Raw genomic sequence first — 22,293 nt, 5'->3', positions numbered from 1 at the left:
CTGAAGCTTAAGGTCAGATTAGTCACCAGTGGCTGTTTTGCTGAAAAAAAATCATTTTTCTTTCCTGCTCTTTTAACAGTTCTGAGTTTCCTTAAAGACCTGGACAGAATAAACTCAGGATTAATTCCAGGTCTCTGCCTGACTCCATGGATACACATGGCAAATCGCCAACTTAGATAATTCAAAATGCAAATTATTCAATGGCAATATTGTATGGGAGAAATACCAAGGCTCGGACACGGGGAGCAGGTCACATTCTTAATTGATAACATATTTCTTCAAATGTCACAGACGTTTGAAGGACACTTCAATGAACTTGGAGGAAGTTTGTGGGGAGGGTGCAGCTGAAGCAGGAAGGAGGAACACAGAGAAGTGCTGAGGTGGGGTAGAGGAGATTAACCCATTGCTTTAGTATTTTTACCAGAGCCACATTGTCCAGAAATATAACCTCAATATTGATCTGAAAACAATTTCCCATCTAAGTGTTTTGGATGCTTCAATGGTGATGCTATCATTTAAGGTAAATATCTCTACCATGAATTTTCTAGGAAAGCAGTCCAGCAGACACTTTAATGTGACTGCCATAGTCTGGAGTGGCATTCATTACATTGCACAAAAAGTTTTGAAATCAATGATACTCCATCATTCCCTTTTCACACTGCTGCATTCCAAATTGCAGAATTAAAACACATCAAAAGTACTTCTGATCAAACTTGCTTCCTCATGGTTACACAGATGCCTGGCAAACTTTGATTCCCACCCACCCGACAATCTATACGGCCAAAATATCTGCAGCTGCAAGTGCTCATGAAGCACAAATTAAGGAAAGGATTTGCATCTACAAATGACTTGTAAACATTGAAAATAAATTTTGAATCCCAAAATGCTCTGTATTTCAAGTCCTCATTTGGTCAAAGTCCAGATGAATGACTACACTAGATGGTTTGCTTTCCAAATTTTCAGAGAAAATATGTAGGACACTCCAGTTACATCGGCTGGTGCATTTGAGGGGAGGTGGGAGGTTTCGCAGTTTAGCATTGTTGCAAGTTAGACCACCAAGGTCTGGATGTTGAGGGCCAATCAAATTTTCACTGAACATTTTTGAATGTTTTCTATCGATCAAAGGCTGAAATGTGTCATTGATTTAATTACTGGCAATGGCCTCGGAGGGATTAAAGCTGTTTCTTTAATGTGATTTTTATTGTCTCGAACGGCGATATAATCTTTCAAGAGCTACTATATTCACAGCAATTTCTTTTCATGTTATGTATTATGAATGAAGCACAGAAGGATGAAACTTACTTTGAAATTGTTGCTGTCTCTTTTGGTGAACTTGGTTCTTCATCTTTCTCAGAGTTTGGGCTGTCAAAGGTTTTAGACCTGCAATTATTTAAGACCACAAAACCGTAAGACATAGGTGCAGAAATTAGGCCATTCGGCCCATTGAGTCTGTTCTGCCATTTCGTCATGGCTGATAAGTTCCTCAACCCCATTCTCCTGCTTTCTCCCCATAGCCCTTGATCCCCTTGATAATCAGGCACCTATCTGTCTCAGTTTTAAATTTCCTGGCCTCCACAGCATTCTGTGGCAGTGAATTTCACAGACTTAAAACTCTCTGGCTGAAGAAGTTTCTGCAAATCTCCAATTTAAAAGGTCTTGTCTTCATTCTAAGGCTGTGCCCTCGGGGCCTCGTCTCTCCTACCGATGGAAGCATCTTCCCAACAACCATTCTGTCGAGGCCATTCAGTGTTCTGAAAGTTTCAATTAGATCACCCCTCATCCTTCTAAACCCCAAATGAGTAGAGTCTCAGAGTCATCAACCGTTCCTCATATTTTAAGGTTTCAATTCCCTGGACCATTCTCGTGAACCTCCTCTGAACACGTTCCAGGGACAGTACATCCTTCCTGAGATATGGGCCCAAGTCTGCACGCAGTACTCCAAGTACGGCCAGACCAGAGCCTTATAAAGCCTCAGAGGTACAGCCCTGTTTTTAGATTCATATCTTTTCACAATAAATGCCAACATTGCATTTGCCTTCCTGACTATATAAGGCAAAAACTAAAGACATTTTAAAAAAACACTTGCACCCAGAAGTGGCTTCATCACAAAAGAACCAATGAAATATTTAGTGTCAAATCCATAAGACCATAAGATATAGGGGCAGAATTAGCTCATTCGACCTCCTCAGTCTGCTTTGCCATTCAATTCTGGCTGTGATGTTTCTGAAGCCCAATCGCCAGCCTTCTTCTGAAACCCTTGATCCCCTTATTAATCAAGAACCCATCTCTCTCTCTATCTTAAACAGTCCGAATGACGTCGGCTTCCTGCAATGTTTTCCTCAGATTAACCACTCCCTGTCTGAAGAAATTCTTTCTTACCTTAGTTCTAAAGGTTGGCCTCTTCACTCCGCGACTGTGCCCGCATGTCCTAATCTCTCCTCCTAGTGGAAACATCTTCTCTGTTCCATGTACAATCCTTCCAGGCCTCTCAGTATTCTGTAAGTGCCAATAAAATTCCCTCCCATCCTTCTAAACTCCATCCTAAACTGAACCAAAACCCTCAACCACTCTTCAGATGACAAGCCCTCTCAAGTTGTCAAGTCCTATTCAACTGGATTTGTTAAACAGGCAACATTTCTGATGTATGTAACTACAATAGATCGAGATTTGTTTTTCCCTTCCAAGCTCTAACAGGTGGTTTGCAAGTGACAGGAGTTGAGTCTGGAAGAGGAGCTGGGGGAGTTGCAAGGAAGAAGGGATTTCAACTTTCACACAAGTTCTCAAAGCACAATGGTCTGGATTTTTTTGGGCGATGCGGGGAGGTGGGACATGTAATAACACTGCAAACAGAGTTAGAGAGTCAAGTTTTTCAATATATTTACTGGCAGTGCACAGTCCAATGTTTGGAAAAGAAATATTCCATTAAAGACTGTGTGTTAATGCATGGCCAATCATTCGCTGACAATTAAATTGGAGGTGGGAGGATTAGGAAAATGGCAGGGAGGGAGTTTACCACCTACACATTGCAAAGCTATGTGAGATGGGCCAGTTCTCTTTTTCACCTGGGCTCTCCCTGACATCTAAGGACTGCCTCCCTCACTTTCCTGATGGCGCCCACTTACACAACCTCAGTGACAATCAGCATTAACAGTAGGGCTGAGAAAGGTGCTGATCTGCCATCCCTTTCACTGGACTAGCAGCTGTCAAAACTGAGCCAAACCGTCAACTGGTGAGTAACCCGGCAATGATCTCTTTGTTGGTCACCGCTGGAATCGGCCAAGGCCTCCAGGTTGCAGTTCCAGCAGAAGGCCTGCAGCATGAACCACAATCTTCCATCTAAAATTTCTTTTTACAACACTAAGAACAGAGCAAATATTAGAACAACAGCCAACTGTTTCTTTAATGTAAAAGAACAAACTACAGAAGCCGACAAGCTGAAAGAAAAGCAGGCATTGCTGGAGAAACTCAACAGGTTTTGCAGCATCTACAGACAGAAAACAGAGTTCAAGTTGAGCCAAGCGACACGTCTTCAGAGATGCGAAGTTCTGAACATGGGAACCTCAACTCAAAATGCCCACTCTGCTTTCTCACCACAGATGCTGCTAAGTTTCAGGAGAAAGTCTCTAAATAATGTTCCTGAAAATGGCGGCCTCCAGAGGTTGCCTTTCACATAGTTGTATTCTGATTAAAGCATCATTTCCTCACACATTGGATCAATACTTACTTTCTGATCTCAGCAACTGTCTCTAGAGGAATTGGATTTTCAAGCTCCTCACAGCTCGGAATGTTAGCATTGTTTCCGCTGCTGAAATTAGTTGTGAAGAATGTCATTTTAAACAAACACTTGTACCCAGTAATTCTTAGCTCATCGGTAGTTTCCTTTGTATTCCTTGTGCTCTGAATAAAGCAAACCTTAACCACATATTGTATTCAAATTTACTCTTTCATGACAGATTTTAGAGAGCATGGTTTCCCATCTACCTTGTAGTTTGCACCGTCAGGTGATCTGCAAATGGTCCGAAAAGTGTTATCAAGTAAATTTGAGGAAACATCCACATCCACAAGAAAATTATCTCCATACACCTGAAAGACATTGAGTCGGCATTTCGTGCCATTGAGAGCTAATTTTCTAACAACGGGTCAAGACGCAACTACAGAATATGGTGATTGGTCTCCCCAAAACCCTGAACGATAGTTTACAGGATAAGACCGTGAGACTGGAGTGTGGTTGTAAAGACAGAGAGAGGGACAGAAGGATGTAACAGATTCATATATTCAACATTTTATATTTGTTGCAAAGTCTAAAAATATCTCAAACAAAGAGCTCCTGGCCCAAATATAGAAGGGCAACCAACTTTCCAATGAAGAACTTCAGATACTGTCTGTACATACAGGGCTGAATGTCCCAAGTCAACTGGCCTTGGCCTGAGACATGACATTCTTGGCAAAGTGGAGGGGAATTCAGGAGGAAAGCTGAACTCTCTTCTGCACCATTATACTGTATTGTCAGCGGTGGGCAATGTAGCCGGCTTAACGACGCACTAGGCATGAATTAAGTCACCAGCTGAGAGCTGCACATGTCTGTCTCTCTGGCAAATATTGGAGCTCCTCAACTCCTACAGTGGACATTGGCCTGCAGATCTCCTTTGTATAAGCTCAGCAATACCAACCGTAATGACAGCAAAGAAAAGATTGCAGCTCTGCCTCTATTTCATTCTTGGTCAACTGTTTTTATAAAATAGATCACCCTCCAGATGTACTGCGAGTAGGTTTTTCTTCAAAACCTTCACAGGAGATTTGAAAGACACCACAGGCAGACTGAGGGGAGGGGAGAAGGTAGGAACCTCAATTCTTCGACATGTTGTATCCTTAATTCAGAGCTCAGCTATCTAAATGTTTGGCGACAAATGGAGATCTGAATAGTGAATGGATGAGCAATTTTTCACTGAACACTTTTGGATCTTTTCTGTTGATACAACTTTTCTTTTTAAACAAACAAAATCTGTGTAGATTTTTGATACAATCAAGCAACTTTGTTAATGTGACTGCTGCTGTCTCGTGTTTGCTGCATTGCTGTGGGAGGAAGGCCCTCCATAGATCTTACAGGAAGTGCCAGCAGGTTTTTTAACATTGTTGTATTTTGGATGAAACTTAATTAAGTCACACATAAGATTAAATCTTACTTTGTGCTCACTGAATCGATTACTGGAATCTCTTCTGCCTCTGAGGTGTCAAAGCTTCCATATCTGCAATTGGTCAGACAGCACAAACTAAGTGATTTTAAACAAGCTTGAATCTACAATTTGCATTCAGCCACTGAAAAACATCTGAAGGTTCAGGATTTCGGCATTTGAAGCCTTGATTACCGAGTTTGTTAATACTTTGCATTGAAACTCCAATTTGGCATTTTACAGCATACCTGCCACTTCCCATACAAGGAGGGAAGAGTAAAGCATTCAATGTGGTTCTGTCTCATCTGATCGTAACTTCAAATCTACATTCCTGCCTCTCCTAATGACCTTTCACCTCCTCTCCCTCAACAAGTATCTGTTTATCTTTCCATTTACAATATTCCAGAGCTCTGCTCTGCATTTAATTGCTTTCCAAATTACTTAACATGTCTGTACACGATCATTTTGTGATTCATGCACGAGGATACCCAGATTCCACTGTATCTCAGAGCAATGCAATCTCCCTCAATAAAAACAAAACTGCTATTCTTTCTGCCAAAATGGACTTCAAATTTACCATATACAACTCTATTTGTCAGATCGTTGACGACTTGCTAAACCTATATTTCTCTGCAGTATTCCGAAGTCCTCTAAGGTTAATTTTTTAGCGCATCTTTGTCACGTCACCAAATCTGTCAGTCACAAATTCATTCCTTCAGAAGTCATGGACTGATCGTCAACACTTGGAAAACTTGGGCAGGAACAGATTTTTAAAATTATAGTCATACTATACGATCCTAACCATTTTGAACTCAAGTTAATTCTCTGTCTCAAATAAAAACCTCAGTAAATGAGAACACTTAAGTAAAAAGAGATGAATTCCCTGGATCTAATTACAGAACACCAAAATAACTGTAGCATCTAGTCAGACTGTTTCTCCCTTTCACCACGGATAAAGGAAAATTTTGAAATGTAGGGTGCCTGTAAGGTGAACGGATGCTATAAACATCCGTTGAATTATGATGATCTTTTAGCCGAATTAAAATGGTTGACTCAAACACTAATCTTAAACACAAAATCTGTCCAATTGGTAAAATGGGTTTGAAATTTGAATGGCATGGAAGCCATTTTGTTGTTGACTTTTTAAAAACTCCAAGAATCTCCCTGCAGATGGAGACTTTCACCAAAAGACAATGGACAAGTTAGAGATCAAAGCAGCCAAAGTAATAAACAGCTACATTGTGAAAGGAGGAGACAGTAAATATAACAGATGACTGTCTTAACCACAGCTACCTTAGAGTTTAATGAGAACCAAACTCCTCAAATTTCAACAAACCACAGTTTGCTGAGATTCCTTGGTTTTATGAAATTTTCGTTTTACCTTTCAAAGAATACCATCATCTAAGATGACCACCGGCCTAACACAAAAGCAAATAAGAAAGTAATAACCTGCGAAGAATCGTTGTCCACTATCTCACCTCTGAGAGATAACATGAGACACATGAGTGAGCTGTGATGTTTCAAATTCTACGGCAAGAATGGGTCACCCTTTTTTAAAAACTCAGAAGCTTATTGCTGGAATTATTCTGCTGGAACATTTATTTAGTTGGGCAAAGAAAGAGAATATTTTGGCAACAGGCAAAAAGAGAAACCCAAATTCACTTTTGAAAGGTCCAGCTGGATCGATTTCTGCAACCCATTGGGTTCATGAAAGCCAGCTCATTAGCTTACTGCTTTGAAGAAAAATCTAATCATCTCTGGTTATTTGCTGATTTTCTCAAATTTTATAACCATAGCACATTTGGGAAACTTTTCCTACCCAGGGATATCCCTCTAATGTCAGAGGTACATCAATTGAAGGTCAGCAGTGGTGAGAATCGCTTTGTACCCGAACTGAGCTTTGATAAGTTACCCCAAAACACCATTTGTGAAGTACATAAACTGTTCAATGCTCACCCAACGTGCAAAAAACTAATGTATAAAAACTGAGGTGACGAGAGAAACCATCACTGATGTCATTTGAAAAACATTTCACCCATTATTACAGAATTGCGGTATTCCTGCATATTTCAGTTGGAAGCAGACATTCATTTGACCAACATTTCAGTTTTGCAATGAAGGTTCCTCACCCTGGACTCAGCTTCCAAACTTTGATTGTTATGCCCAACACAGACTTACAGACAATTGATCAGAGATAATGGGAACTGCAGATGCTGGAGAATCGAATTAACAAAGTGTGGAGCTGGATGAACACAGCAGGCCAAGCAGCATCTTTGGAGCACAAAAGCTGGCTCTAGGCCTGACACGTCAGCGTGTGTGCTCCTAAGATGCTGCTTAGCCTGCTGTGTTCATCCAGCTCCACACTTTGTTATTACAGACAATTGATAGGCTTCTTTCAATTAAAGTAACATTTTTCCATTCACTACATGCAGAAACTTAAACATTCCAAACATAGTTGTAGGAAGCGCCAAACTACATAAAAAGCATTGAAGGAAGTCAACGTCACTGTTTATCTTTAATACCAAGGTCTAGACATTGTCCTAATACATTCACCACACTTTTTAATCGTTGTATTGTACTGGTTCTCGATCGCTTCATTATTGCGAAAAAATAATCAAAAATACATTGGCACCTGTCTCAGCATTATGTTTTGTGAGTATGTTTTATTCACTTCTGTCCCAAATCACTAGCCGGGTGCTTAAACATGATTTGTGCCACCATTTGGAATCAGGGATATTGGAAAGCGATGGGGGCACAAAACAGGAGAGCTGAAGGACTGCTTTGCCTTGTTGTAAACAAACAAGCTCATCAGTCCCACTGCAGTCTCTCTTTATGAAGGACTTCAAGTCTAATTACTTTTAATCAAGTTATTCAAACTTATTATGACACATGACATAGGAGATAGAATTTGAATCTGGACCTTTTGGGCAGAAGGTGTAGGATAAAACCATCTGTGTGGAGGATAAAATCCTCCAGAATACTTTAAAAAATGTGGACTTTTCTGATGAAACTGGATGAAAGTTAAAGCCCAAATTTGCAGAGCTTAACGTCCGAGGGATTTGGGTGCAGGTAAGTTCATGTCTTCAATGAACAAAAAATCGTCTCCCTGACTGAGGGTTGGATGGAGATTCTCAGTTTCCTGAGAGTTGTTTCCATATGGCTAGTTTCAGCGATTCATTGCCAGAAGGATTAATAACAAAAATTACTCGAAAGAACATACTTTTCTATCATTACCATTAAACAAAGGAGATGCTCATTAGATTTATGCTCACTTGTCCAGGAGGATGTACAACACACTTTCAGCAGTGGTATATGCTTGGTATGTCGAAAAGAATGTGCAGATGTAGAAACGCTCCTTGTTCATGAGAGCGATTACAAAATTTTCGACGAGTCTTTTTGTGGTCTCAGAGTTAAGAATTTGAACGTTGGAGGTATTGACAGTGAGATGTGATGGAAGCTCATCTCCTGATGCCTACAGAGAGTACGAATTTAAAAAGTAAATGTGATGCAGGAACAACGTTTATTTGTACAGATCTCTGACATGGTAGAAACATTTCAAAATGCTTCACATTTACATAATCATTTAAAAATCACTCCAAGATTCATGAAGCTAAAACTAGGACAGGCCACCAAAAGCTTGGTCAGAAAGATTGGTTTTGAGGACAAAGAGGAGATGTTTTGGAAGAGTGTCGCAGAACTGGGTAGCTGAACACACCAATGACAGAATAAAGAAGATCAAGCATGCAGGGAAAATCAAAGTGGCCAGAATTAGAAGTGCAAAGATATGAGCATTGAAGGGCTGGAGGGGAATACCATTGATGAGGAGATACAATATGTTCAATCCAATGATAAAGCAGCTGGTCACTTCATGTATTACTTGAACCATTCAAAGAAAATACAAAGTTAAAGTCAAAACATCACAGAAACATGGCCAGCTAGATTCATATAAAACAGAAATTTGAGCCTTGGAGTTATTTTGTATCGATCTCAAGAATATTAAACCATCATTTTAAGTAAATAAACATTTAATATTAAATCCCTTCAGCTGACCACCCACTATTTCTCAATTTCTACTTCAATCCAGTCATCAGATGGGCCAGCAAGTTTCCACAACAGAGTAAATGTGGAATTATGTACAGCAACTTCTGTCTACAGCTCGAGGCCACAGCAAGCTACCGGAAATTAGACAGTCTGGCTTCAATCCTGTTTGAATTCTCTGCTAACAATATCACTGACTTCACATTTCTGAACAATATTGTTTTTAGGAATCTAATTACTCTTGAAAGCAAGCTTACATAACTGGTAGGAAAACAGAGAGGTGTAAAATGTTTGCTGACTTGGCGGAAAATAGAAGGAGGGAGAAACTGAAGAAAAAGGAAACCTCTGTTTTTTTTTGTTCCACAGCTCGTGCTATGCAAGGTCTCTTCCAATGTGCTGCCTAAGGGTTATCATACTTGATACTGTGGAGTGTGCAAAAGAAATTAAGAACTCTCACAAAGAACTTCATAGTTCAAATCGCATCAAGCACCCCTATATCAAATTCAGTTTCCTTCATGTCAGCAGATGAATATACCTTTGGGATTGGGCAGGGGTCAGGGTGGAGCATGTCAGCAAAGGAGGGAATTGGAGCACTCTTTAAGGAGCCTGATTTGAAATTTGAAATCCAATGTGAACCTCTCAACTTTGCCAGAGTAGCTGGCCGGTTCAGTCAGAATGATGAATTGTCTGTAATCACAGGAAATGTATTTCCAAGACTTGTTCCAAGTAATAGAAAATTGTACAAAATGTGTTTCAATTAAATGAAGTTGTCGTTTTAAGAACTTTACCCCACACAAGTATAAAAAAGCATGACTGAAGAAAAGCATAACCTTCAAACAAAGATAACAAAGTGTGGATAATAAAATGTGAGGCTGGATGAACACAGCAGGCCAAGCAGCATCTTAGGAGCACAAGATGCTGCTTGGCCTGCTGTGTTCATCCAGCCTCACATTTTACTATCTTGGAATTCTCCAGCATCTGCAGTTCCCATTATCTCTAACAAAGTGTGGAGCTGGGTGAACACAGGAGGCCATGCAGCATCTTAGGAGCACAAAAGCTGATGTTTCGGGCCTAGACCCTCCATCAGAAAAGGGGGAGGGGGAGAGGGTTCTGAAATAAATGGGGAGAGAGGGGGAGGCAGATCGAAGATGGATAGAGGAGAAGTTCGGTGGGGAGGAGACAGACAAGTTTCGAGGCAGGAATGGAGCCAGTAAAGGTGAGTGTAGGTGGGGAGGTGGGGGGGATAGGTCAGGCTGGGGAGGTCGGTTAGGTCAAGGGGGCGGGATGAGGTTAGACAGAAGGAAATGGGTGTGTGGCTTGGGGTGGGAGGAGGGGATAGGTGAGAGGAAGAACAGATTAGGGAAGCGGGGACGAGTTGGGCTGGTATTGGGATGCGGTAGGGGAAGGGGAGATTTTGAAGCTCAAATTGTTTATGTGTCACCATATTTTGATCCAGTAAGACAAATAACATTAAAAATAAATTGATGTTTTATGACCATGCTGACAATCTCAGCAAGAGAAATTACGTAATGTCCATGTTTAAATATTACAAGAGCAAAACTATTGAATGGTTGCAATACGTTACTAAAATAAAGGCTACCAGCTGTCAATACATTGCTTTCACCATTTTTAATGGTGAAATCTCTGTTCCTTCCTCTCTCACCCTACTTCTCATTCCTTCCATCTGTTCTGCTGTTGTGGTACCAGGCTATCAGCTCCCCTACTCAAATTTACTTCATAATCATTCTTCCCGCTCCTTTCCTTCCCATTCATCGCACGGTGTAACAGAAGAAAGGGCAGGATATCTATGGAAGGATGTGCCCTTCAGTGTTCTAAGTTTTCACAATGCCAGCAAAAAGGAAAAAAAAATAATCGAGCACAGTAAATCTCAGTCCCTCAACGCACAGTTTTTGCGGCGATAATTCAAAACTGGTGCATTTTCACAGCATATTGAACATATGCAATTAGTAAGCAATCAACAGGCATGGAGGAAATCTCTCAAGCAGATATTAACATGTCAATAAAAGCAGGATGGAAGAGTTGAAGTTAATTATGCAGTGGAGAAAATCAACTGAAGTGTGCACATTCAGGTTTCAAATATTAAGTAGAGTTCCACATGAACATTGTTTTATTTACCTCTCGTAGTCAAAATGCCACAACACACTAGCTTGCCTGACAGATGACATGTTCTCTTCTTGTTTCAAATTCAGGAACTGGTTTGCAAATCTGGTTCAAATTTGGACTTTGTTAACTGAAGGTTGCCAGGCACAGCATGTGGCAGAGCAGTGGAATGTGGCCAGTGATTGAAACACCATCTAATGTCCACACTTAACTCCTATTAACACACTCCAGTTTGTGGCTATAAGTTAGTTCTAGTCATGATGATTGTCAAAAATTTACGAAAAACATGACAATTATGTTCACCACCCCCACTACACTACATCAAGGGACACAATTCCTCTTCATGATTATGTCGTTGTTCTATGTTCATCATGAATGTAAATTGGGTGACTATTCTATCTCAGTCTTAAATTGAAAAGAAGAATTTGCACGTCGCTTACTTAATTAATACCAATTAGAAAAGTTGAACAGATCTCTATCCTCGTACACAGCATACTTTTGTTACTCCATTTGTCTTACAGTTTGCTTGCTGAATATCTCAGAACTTAAACGATATTTTCTGAATTCATAGGAATAAGGTCTCTTGAGCTTGCTCCATTGTATCACATCATGATGTGTTTCTCTCTTAACTCCATTTATCCACCATTTATCCATTTACCGTGAATACACTGGCATAACATAAATGGCAGTCTTGAAGTTCTGAATGAACCCAACAGACTCCAACTTCAGAAGCTCCAACGGACAACATTTTTGGAAAAACGTCTGTCGCCAGATTTCACACCCAACGGACATAGCTTGGATTTGAAAAGTGCAGCAATAGATATTTCCTGACATAAACAGTCAGTGATTATCACAAGAAAAACCCGCTTGTCTGTTTCAAAGTGACCCACCTTTCGAAAAAAAAAGTCACCATTATCACACCACATCATAGGGCTGTGCTCACATGAGTGAGAGAGAGAGACAGCTGGTGGTTGTTTAACCAGCATGTCAGGCACGGGGAGAAGTTGAGAAGGACAATCCCTCATGGTCAACACAAATGTTGTTTACTCTTTCAATATCATCTTGCTCTTCCTTAGAACAACTGAAACTTTAAAAGGCCAAGTGAGCAGACGACAGCATCAGCCTTCAAATATTTCAGCTCCCTCAGAATGAAATGGGACAAACCTGTGACCAAATATATAAAACATCTTGCACATCGTGGAAGAACGTGCGAGTGAGTGAGTGTTGGATGGTATATTGGAATATGAAGAATAAGTAATCAGGGGATTGGAATTTGTCATGTGTAAAAAACCAAGGATAGTACAAACCATTTTTATTCAGAGTAGTATGACGGAAATCTGACTGCTTCGGCAAGCTGACTGACCGGAAATAACAGTCAAATCTATAAGAGAAATGAAAACATCATGACAGACAAAACAAAATTAAACATGTAAAGAGAAAGACTGCCATAAAAATTAAATACTGGACCAAAAAAGATAAAATGCTGACTTCAGTGTAGTTACATCTGTCCATGATCTGTTTGCTCTTCTGATATCACATTGCTCTTGCTTAGAAAACACAACTCTAAAATCCTAACTAAGCCAACACGGACGTCAGGTTTCAGACTTTTTAGGCCACTCAAAATAAAAATCAACAAAGCTTTCACATCAATATATAAATAAAAATCACTCTACACACCCTGGAAGCACTGTCTCAGAATCTAAAGGGAGTAACCCACAGTCGAGGCAAGGTAGGCTGCCTTCATGCAGGATAGGTTCACCAAGAGCAGTCTCTGGCATTAATACAGGGTAATGGGCACTGCCAGATGGACACCCGAGGCAGTCAGCTTCTCAGAGTCCACACCTCTGCAGTCCAGTGAGTGGGACTCAGTCAGCCCAGTGGGAGACTGAACCCAGTGTGGGGAGTGGGGAGAAAACAGCTGGGAAACTGTAGAGACATCAGTTAGATGTCGGGTCACCTATTGCTCAGTCTGTCAAGGTCGCTCAAGGGGGCTGCCACATCAGTCCTCATTGTGCTCAGTGATATTACACTGAGAAATGTCTGACTCCAGGGTCAGGCTGCTGTCATTGATGCAAGGCTGACAACTACTACTTTTCAGAGGTGTCATGGACCGCTGCTGTTTTAATCTCGTCGGATACGGGAGGCACGGTGGCTTAGTGATTAGCACTGCAGCTTCACAGTGCCAGGAACCCGGGCTCGATTCCAGGCTCAGGCTGACTGTGTGGAGTTTGCATATTCTCCCCGTGTCTGCATGGGTTTCCCCTGGGTGCTCCCACAGTCCAAAGATGTGTCGGCTAGGTGGATCGGCCATGCTAATTTGCCCATAGTGTTGAAGGGTGTGTGGGTGAAAGGAAGATGGGTCTGGGTGGGATGCTTCAAGGGGCGGTTTGGACTTGTTGGGCTGAAGGGCCTGTTTCCACACCGTAGGGAATCTAATCTAATTTAATATGTCACAGATGAGTATGAGCAAATGGAACAAAGGAGCAGGAATATTTCCAAGATAACAAAGTGTGGGGCTGGATGAACACAGCAGGCCAAGCTGCTGCAGTTCCCTGCTGTGTTCATCCAGCTCCACACTTTGTTATCTTGGATTCTCCAGCATCTGCAGTTCCCATTGTCTCGAAAGGCAAATTTCCATGTGAGGTCTGGAATAAGTGAGTCGATGCCTGACTGAACACAGGGAGACAAGGAACTGGATTGAAGCTTGTGCTTTGTGAAAAATTAATGATAACTCATACCTTTCAGAATCAAAGTGGGTTGGAGTCTGAGGAATGAGAAAGGTGAAGTATCGTCAAACCTAAAAGACAAATGAAAACACCATAAAAGTAAAAGCCAAATTCAACATGAAAAGAGAAAGAGTACGATCACACTTAAATACTAGACCAAAAAATATCAACTGCTGACTTCAGCCTCATTATATATGTCAAATATTCATTTGCGCCTTCACTGTCTACTTGGTCTTCCTTCAACAATTTAACATTTTAACTTGTCAACTGAGCAGCCAGGACATCACCCTTCAGATACTTCAGTTCAAAATGAAACTCAACGAAGCTTTGCTCTAATTCAACTCCTTGAACATCGGGAATGATTTCCCAAAGGGCCTTTTTCATCCAAATACTATTTTTTGGCTGCTGTAATGTAGGAAAGGCACTGGTTAATGTGCAGAAAGCACGTTTTCATGAATAACAATTGGTAATGACTAGTTTCTCCATTGAAACAACATTCACTGAGGGATAAATCGTAGATGATTTATACGGGAGAATTCCATTCTTGTTTTTTTTGCGAATTGTTGTGATAATGGGATCTTGTGGTCATCCGAGATGAACATTTTCCCTGCTAATATCACCTTCAGCAAAGACCAGAAGAAACATTTTGCTCCATCAAAGAGTGGACACAAAAATGTGGCCAATATAATTTTGGTTTTGGCAAGTACTGGAACCATTGTGACCCACAACATACACGCATCAATTCAATCGGGTTACCCCACATTCACATCATTTTTCCAGTTTTCCCGTCTTTGAAATTCGTACTAAAATCCAATTTCTTTACAAATAGTGTCCAGTATATATTGAATTCAAATTACCTCAAAACTCTTCTCACAACCAAGAGTGATACCACGAAGGTATTGCTCCTTTCCCTCCGCTTCAATTCGTGTTAGTTCTAATTACACTGATGAGGGAGAGAAAAGAAATAAGCGATTCGCACTTGAAACTGCAGAGCTACAAGTCTGCAATGTTCACCTCACGTTGTCTCAACATGAAGTGAAGACACACAGCAGTTATTGTTTATTCTTGTTTGTGTTTATGACATCACAGGCAAACCATTGTGATGTCACTGGGCTTATTCTTTTTTAAAAGAAAACCTTCCTGAGAAAGAACACAAAACCTGTTCGAGCAGTTACCTGCTGTTTTCCACTTCATCTCCGTGTACGCGGTTGTCATGTCGGGAGGGCTTGTTTGTAAACGTGGGCATCATGTCATGGATGCAGTTTCCCATCTCCGCCATCTTCCCTGAACAGCCTTCCTGGTATATTGCCCATGGGGGTGAAGGCACTAGGAGGCCTGCCAATGTGACCAATACGGCGATTAATTTATTTGGTGGCCAGACTGGCTGGTCAGCTGTCAAGAGGATGGATGGTCTCATCTGTCCTGAAAGTCCCTTAAAAACATCCCTGAAGTTAATTTAACCTTTATATTCACCTTCGAATCCTTTGCACTCCTCTCATCACAGTCACAACAACACTTAGTGTTATGTCCTGCATGTTCACCAACTCTCTATTCATGCTCATACATTACCTTCAGTTCCAGAGCCCTTATCTTATCTATTAGCCACCAGTGTGACACCCTACAAAATGCCTCTTGGGAATCCAGGTGTTATGCAGCTGTTGGTTTCCTCTTTGCGACCTCACTTGTTTGACTCTGAAAAAGGAATGAAATTGTCAAACATGCCTGGCCCCAGGGTGGCCTTGAACTTACCTGCAACTGCCCTGTCTCCATCATGGAATGTCTTCTTCTGGATTGACCACGTTGATTTAATCAGATGATACGATTTTTGTTTTAAAAGCATTGCTGAAACATACTTAATGAAGTGACATTATTAAGCACTTTCCCAACTGATTGAAGTAATGTTAACTGGCTTTATTCCTTATTTTTGCTCCTCCTTCTTTCTTACATAGCAGTGTTACAACTGCTAATTTCTACTGAACTCAGACTTTTCCAGAATCCAGGATGTTTTGGTAAATCAGAAACCAAAATATCTACAATGTCTGAAGCTGGGCTCCAGGCATATTCAGTTTCTTGGAAGGACTGACAAGAAGGAGGAGGTAGGTTAGCATTGCTGGTTACGGAATAAAATTAATATGGTAATGACAATGGATATTAGTTCTGGTGAAATGGAGTCTGGGTACAGTTTAGAAACGTCAAGGGACAGAAATTGACAGTGGTCGATGTACATACACCCCAGTCAACTCCAGTGGTAATTTTAGCAGAAGGCACTAAAAAGGAAATTGAAGACACCAGCAGAAAGGGAGAGCTCTAACTATGATGAAAGGTCACTGACTTCAAGAGTCAGGTGACTTCAGTCTGCATAAAGATTGGGCAAAGCAAATCAGTTATCATTGCATACAGGAGGAATTCCTGACGTACTTTTTAAATTCATTCACGGGATGAGGGCATCACTGGCTAGGGTAACATTTATTACCAATTCCTAAATGACCAGAGAGCAGTTAAGAGTCAACCACATTGCTGTGGGTCAGGAGTTACATGTAAGCAAGAATGGCAGTTTACTTCCCTTAAAGGACAACAGATTCATGCTCATCATTAGACGCTTAATTCCAGGTTTGTATTGAATTCAAATTCCGCCGTCTGCTGCAACTGGATTCAAACACAAGTCCCCAAAGTACTATCTGGGTCTCTGGATTAAGTGTCCAGTGATAACAACCTCAGGCCATTGTCTCCCCAATGAAGTGTGTGCTGTGCGGGTTTCTGGGTCAACACTTTGAGGAACCAACAAGCAAAATTGAAGTTTGAGGTGGGAAGACTGTGTTCATGCCCCCTCGGGGAAGTGACCCTCATTTTCACCCACAGAAGGAAACTAACAAGGACACCTTCCACCGAGAGTGCCAGAGGCTTTTGGAGAGAGCAACCCCCAGAAAGCAGAACGTCACTCACTTGGCTCTATTGTCCCATTCCAGACTCCAAAACTAGAACCTATTTACAGCAACAAATGGAAGTATTTGATGGATGCCCTGGGTTTGTGCTCCTCCCCCATTGCTCACCTGCAGTTTTCCTGCTTCACCTTGGACTTCCAGCCAAACATCACTGATGTCAGCTGCTTCCTGCCATTCCAAATGCTCCTCCTCAAGTGGAAGGACAAACAGCAATGTGGAAATTCACACATATTTCTGGTCTGTGGAGGAAATGATACTGTTATAATTTCAGATAATTTTTAAAGGGCTCTTTTTGCCCTTTGAAGCAGGGGGTGTACAAACACTATCACAGGCTCGAACTCACAACCACTTGTTTCTGAGACCAGTGCTCTGACCACTGAGCTGTGCAGCCAGGCACAAGACATGGAAAGAGGGTCTCATGTATTGGAAATGGCAAAAGAATAGATAACTGGAGACTATTATATATCAAGACGTAACAAAACCGAAACAGAGCAGAGGGGCATCATGTGCAGAAGGTTGGGAGAATGCAAGGCCGAATCAGACAGTGTCCTGAGTGCCATAAACTGATCTTTCCTGCTGGTCCAGAGATTACTATTCAGTGCCTTCACTGTCGTAGCCTGTTCATGGTTATCATTTAAAGTAATAAATCTGAAATACTGACTGATCTTGAGAAGGAGAATTATGTCATTGATCAGTCAAAATCAATTCACTCCATGTTACAGTTCCACATCAGCAATGCCAGCTGAAACTGCCTGGCGTGCAATCAGTTTAAAACAAGAATAGAGGGGAGGTCAGGAAAAGTGAAGGGCCATGGTAGTTTGTGAGAGGTGACTGGAGGCCAAGTGGAGCCAGGTTCAATGTGGGTGCTGAAGACCAGTCTTCACTGTTACCCTGGCATACAGATCACATTGGATCAATCACACAAGGATCCTCCTTTGTGTGTTGTCCTTTGCACATCACAACTCGGGTCAGTGCCTTGAGGGGCTCGGATATTTTTAATTTGGCAACTAACTCAGGTCAGTGGTGCACAAACTAAGCTGTGTCGGGACACTATTTAAATGGGTCACCACTCATTGCAATGACCCAGAGCTATGCAGAAAGAGGAAGAACACCAATACAAAATCTTTGCTTTGAATGGCTATCCCTGCAATTTCATCCACAGGTACTGACTAAACAGCAACACGAAGAGGACACATTATGCCCTAACACACTGGACACACTGCCACACATCAAGAACATATCAGAACTGACAACTCCTATGACCACTAGGAATTACGGTAGCACACAAGCCCAAAGCCATGCTACGACAAACATTCTCAAGGATTAAAGACACCATACCCACGACATGCAGAACTGACAGTGTTTACAAAATACTGTGCAACGATTGCCACAAACATTATATCAGACAGACAGGAAGGAAACTAGCCGTCAGTGTACATGAACATCAGCCGGCAGCAAAATGACATGACAAACTTTCCCTAATATCAGTACACCCGGATAATGAAGGCCATCAGTTTAACTGGGACAACATAACCGTAGTAGTGCAATCCAAACATAGCCACACATGGGAATTCCTAGAGGCATGGTTCTCAATCCATAATGCAGTCGGCAAACATATAGAATTGGACCCCATATGCAACCCATACAGAACAGAATGCGAAATGACAGAAGTTGCCGGAACAGACCGGGCAGTATAAATTTCAAGTGGAGGAGAACAACATCGCTTCTTCGGAAGTCTCACTCATGACGTTACCTTGCGTGGTGACGAAAAGTCTGAACGAAAACAAGCCAGCTGGGCGAGCAAGTTTACAACTTTACTTGTTATCTTTACCGTTTAATGTGTGGCTCAGTGTCAGTCTTATACACACAGTGTTCTACCCGCTTCTCCTGCTGTACACAAGGTTTCCCAGCAAAAGGCAGCTTTGTGTGGAACACATGCAGTTTCTCCTAACAATGGGTACTGTTGCCATGAGCTGGGATATGAAATATACAATGAGCTGAAGTAGCCCCACACTCAAGTTACTCATTTACCTTTTAATTTCAATTTTCAATTTCCAAAACCCAGCAATCCATTCACTTAAGCTGCTGGGAACCTGACAAAAACAGCGTTGGCCAGACATTCCTCTTCGAGTGAGAGAGGATACAATATTCCAAACTTCCAATTCAAAATCAGATGCCGTATCAATTACACCACTGGCTCCACACGTCTTGCTGCAGCTTTCATCCTGTCAATTGCGATGTAATCAGGGATACTGGCGGAAAAACCATTTGCAAGGTGAATATCCTGCAAAATAATCACCGTCGCTGCTGCACTTCAACGTTCTCCACTTTGTGAAGCAGTGAATGTCACTGGCAAACGAAACACATTAGCCCTCACATGCCTGGTTCAATGTCACCTGTTTCTTTGCCACCTGTTTCTCTGCTGGAACTTGCCATTGCTTTGTTCACAGTCACTGCAAAGTTCTGCCTTGCATATTTTTTTTATTAAATTATCTCCTCCCAACTTAAAAACATTCCCTAGTCTTGAAATCTCCCATCCTTGGGAAATGACGACCACAATTCATACTATCTACATGTCTCATTATTTTATGAACTTCTAACAGGCCGCCTCTCAACCTCCTAAGCACCAGCAAGAAAAGTCAAAGTCTATCCAACCTTTCTTTATAAATCAAAGCTTCCATACCAGGCAACATCCTGGTAAACCTCTTCTTAACGCTCGCCAGCTTCATGATATGCCTCCTGTAATTGTGTGACAGAAACCGCACATTGTATTCCAGAAGAGGTCTCATCAACATCCTGTGCAACCTCAATATGACTTCCCAACTCCTAAACTGAAACAATTGAGCAATGAAGGCTGCCGTGCCAAAAGACTGTTTGACCACTGTCTAAATGGGATGTAAACTTCAAATAATCATGTACCTGGATCCCCTAAGTCCATGAGTAGGCACCTTAACAGTGAGAGAAAGTCTGTGGGAGGATGAGGAATAGTTTTGAATTTCTTTGACCTCACATCTGAAGAAATTTATTGTACACATGCAGCTGAATAAGTTCAACAATTCATACTCCGTGAAGAACTATAAATGAACCTGAAGATTTTTCAATTAAAAAGTAAAGTTAGACCCTCTCGAGTCAGAAGGAAGCCATCGCTGTTCTGTTTCTGAACTTCTCTTACCCAACAGGTTCTGCAACATGTCCATATGAAGATGGATAAGGGAGAACCAGTGGATGTAGTGTACCTGGACTTTCAGAAAGCCTTTGATAAAGTCCCACATCGGAGATTGGTGAATAAAATTCGGGCACATGGTACTGGGGGCAAAATACTGAGTTGGATTGAAAATTGGCTGGCTGACAGGAAGCAAAGTGTAGTGATAAACGGGTCCCTTTCAGAATGGCAGGCAGTGACCAGTGGGGTACCACAAGGTTCAGTGCTGGGACCGCAGCTGTTTACGATATATATTCATGATATAGACGAAGGCATTAGAAGTAATATTAGCAAATTTGCTGTTGACACAAAATTGGGTGGCAGTGTGAAATGTGAGGAGGATGTTATGAGAATACAGGGTGAGTTGGACAAGCTAGGTGAGTGGACGGATACGTGGCAGATGCAGTTTAATGTGGATAAATGTGTGGTTATACACTTTGGTGGCAAGAACAGGAAGGCAGATTACTATCTCAATGCAGTCAAGTTCGGTAAAAGGGAAGTACAACGAGATCTAGGTGTTCTTGTACATCAGTCAATGAAAGCAAGAATGCACGTACAGCAAGCAGTGAAGAAAGCTAATAGCATGCTGGCCTCATAACAAGAGGAATTGAGTACAGGAGCAAAGAGGACCTTCTGCAGCTGTACAGGGCCCTGGTGAGACCGCACCTGGAGTATTGTGTGCTGCTTTGGTCTCCAAATTTGAGGAAGGACATTCTGGCTATTCAGGGAGTGCAGCGTAGGTTCACGAGCTCAATTCCTGGAATGGCGTCCGGGACTATCATATGTTGAAAGATTGGAGCGACTGGGCTTGTATACACTTGAGTTTACAAGGATGAGAGGGGATCTGATTGAGGCGTATAAGATTATTAAGGGATTGGACACTCTGGAGGCAGGAAGCATGTTTCCGCTGATGGGTGAGTCCAGAACAGAAGACACAGTTTAAAAATAAGGGGTAGGCCATTTAGAGCAGAGTTGAGGAAAAACTTCTTCACCCAGAGAGCGATGGATGTATGGAATGCACTGCCCCAGAAGGCAGTGGAGGCCAACTCTCTGGATACTTTCAAGAAAGAGATAGATAGCGCACTTAAAGATAGTGGAATCAAGGGTTATGAGGATAAGGCAGGAACAGGATACTGATTGTGGATGATCAGCCATGATCGTAATGAATGGTGGTGCTGGCTCGAAGGGTCGAATGGCCTACTCCAGCACCTATTGTCTATTCATTCACCATATCCAGATACATGAACGTTGGATCACTCTCCAAAGGTATCAGTAACTATTGCCAATCCTCAGTTACATCTGGAGAACTTGATGTTTGACCTTTCTGAACCAGTGCAGGTCATGTGGTGAAGTCGCACTTGCAATGCTATTAGGTAAGGAGTTACCAAATGATCGTGAAGGATTAGTGATGTTTTCCAAAAGAACAATTTAAATGTTTTCACATATTTGATTCAATCCAATGGTCTGACATATTACACAAGGTTGTCACAAAACAATATTTGATACCAGGTACTTATTAGGACAAGTGACCCAAAACTGGCCAAAGAAGTAGGTTTCAAGGAATATCCTGAACAAACAAGGGGACTTTGAAAACCAGGGATGTTTAGGGAGTAAATTCAAGAGCTTATGGCCTTCGGAGCTGAAAACATGAAAATGGTGGGAGTTAAAACCAGAAATCCACAGGAGGTTGGAAGTCAGGGAGAACAAATGTCTTGAAGGAAAAAGCAAAAGGACAGTAGATGCTTGAAAGTTGTAACACAAGCAGAAATTGATGTAAAACTCAGCTTATCTGGCAGTGCTTGTGGAGAGAGAGAGAGCAGCATTACTGTTTTGTGTCCAGTGACCCTTCTTCAGATATATCTCAGAGGGGTTTGCAGCTGGACGGACTATCAAACGAAAGTGGTGTGATGCCAAAATTTCAAAATAAGGATATGAATGTCAAAATCTTGGTGTTTTGCCACTGAGAAAATGTTTATGTTAGTGAGCACAGAATGGCAAAACTTGAAGATGTTAAAATCGGTGAAAATAAACACATGGGCAGCAGATTTTTGGATCAGTTCAAGATTTCAGGGAAGTAGTATTAAGAAGCCGGC

General features: G+C 41.6%; 1 long non-coding RNA gene across 1 annotated transcript; it reads right to left on the bottom strand.

Moving 5' to 3' along the window:
- Nucleotides 1–4,550: 4,550 nt before the first annotated feature.
- LOC132207651 (uncharacterized) lies at nt 4,551–15,234 on the bottom strand. The gene is made up of 4 exons (XR_009443665.1): nt 14,069–15,234; nt 12,638–12,711; nt 8,444–8,643; nt 4,551–5,246 (listed from the first exon to the last, which is right to left on the bottom strand). It is a non-coding gene; the product is annotated as an uncharacterized LOC132207651 (long non-coding RNA).
- Nucleotides 15,235–22,293: the final 7,059 nt, after the last annotated feature.

The sequence above is a fragment of the Stegostoma tigrinum genome, unplaced genomic scaffold, assembly GCF_030684315.1.
Source record: "Stegostoma tigrinum isolate sSteTig4 unplaced genomic scaffold, sSteTig4.hap1 scaffold_118, whole genome shotgun sequence".
Classification (NCBI taxonomy): Eukaryota; Metazoa; Chordata; class Chondrichthyes; order Orectolobiformes; family Stegostomatidae; genus Stegostoma; species Stegostoma tigrinum.
Note: the sequence above shows the minus strand (reverse complement) of the source record. Positions and strands in the feature narration are given on the sequence as shown.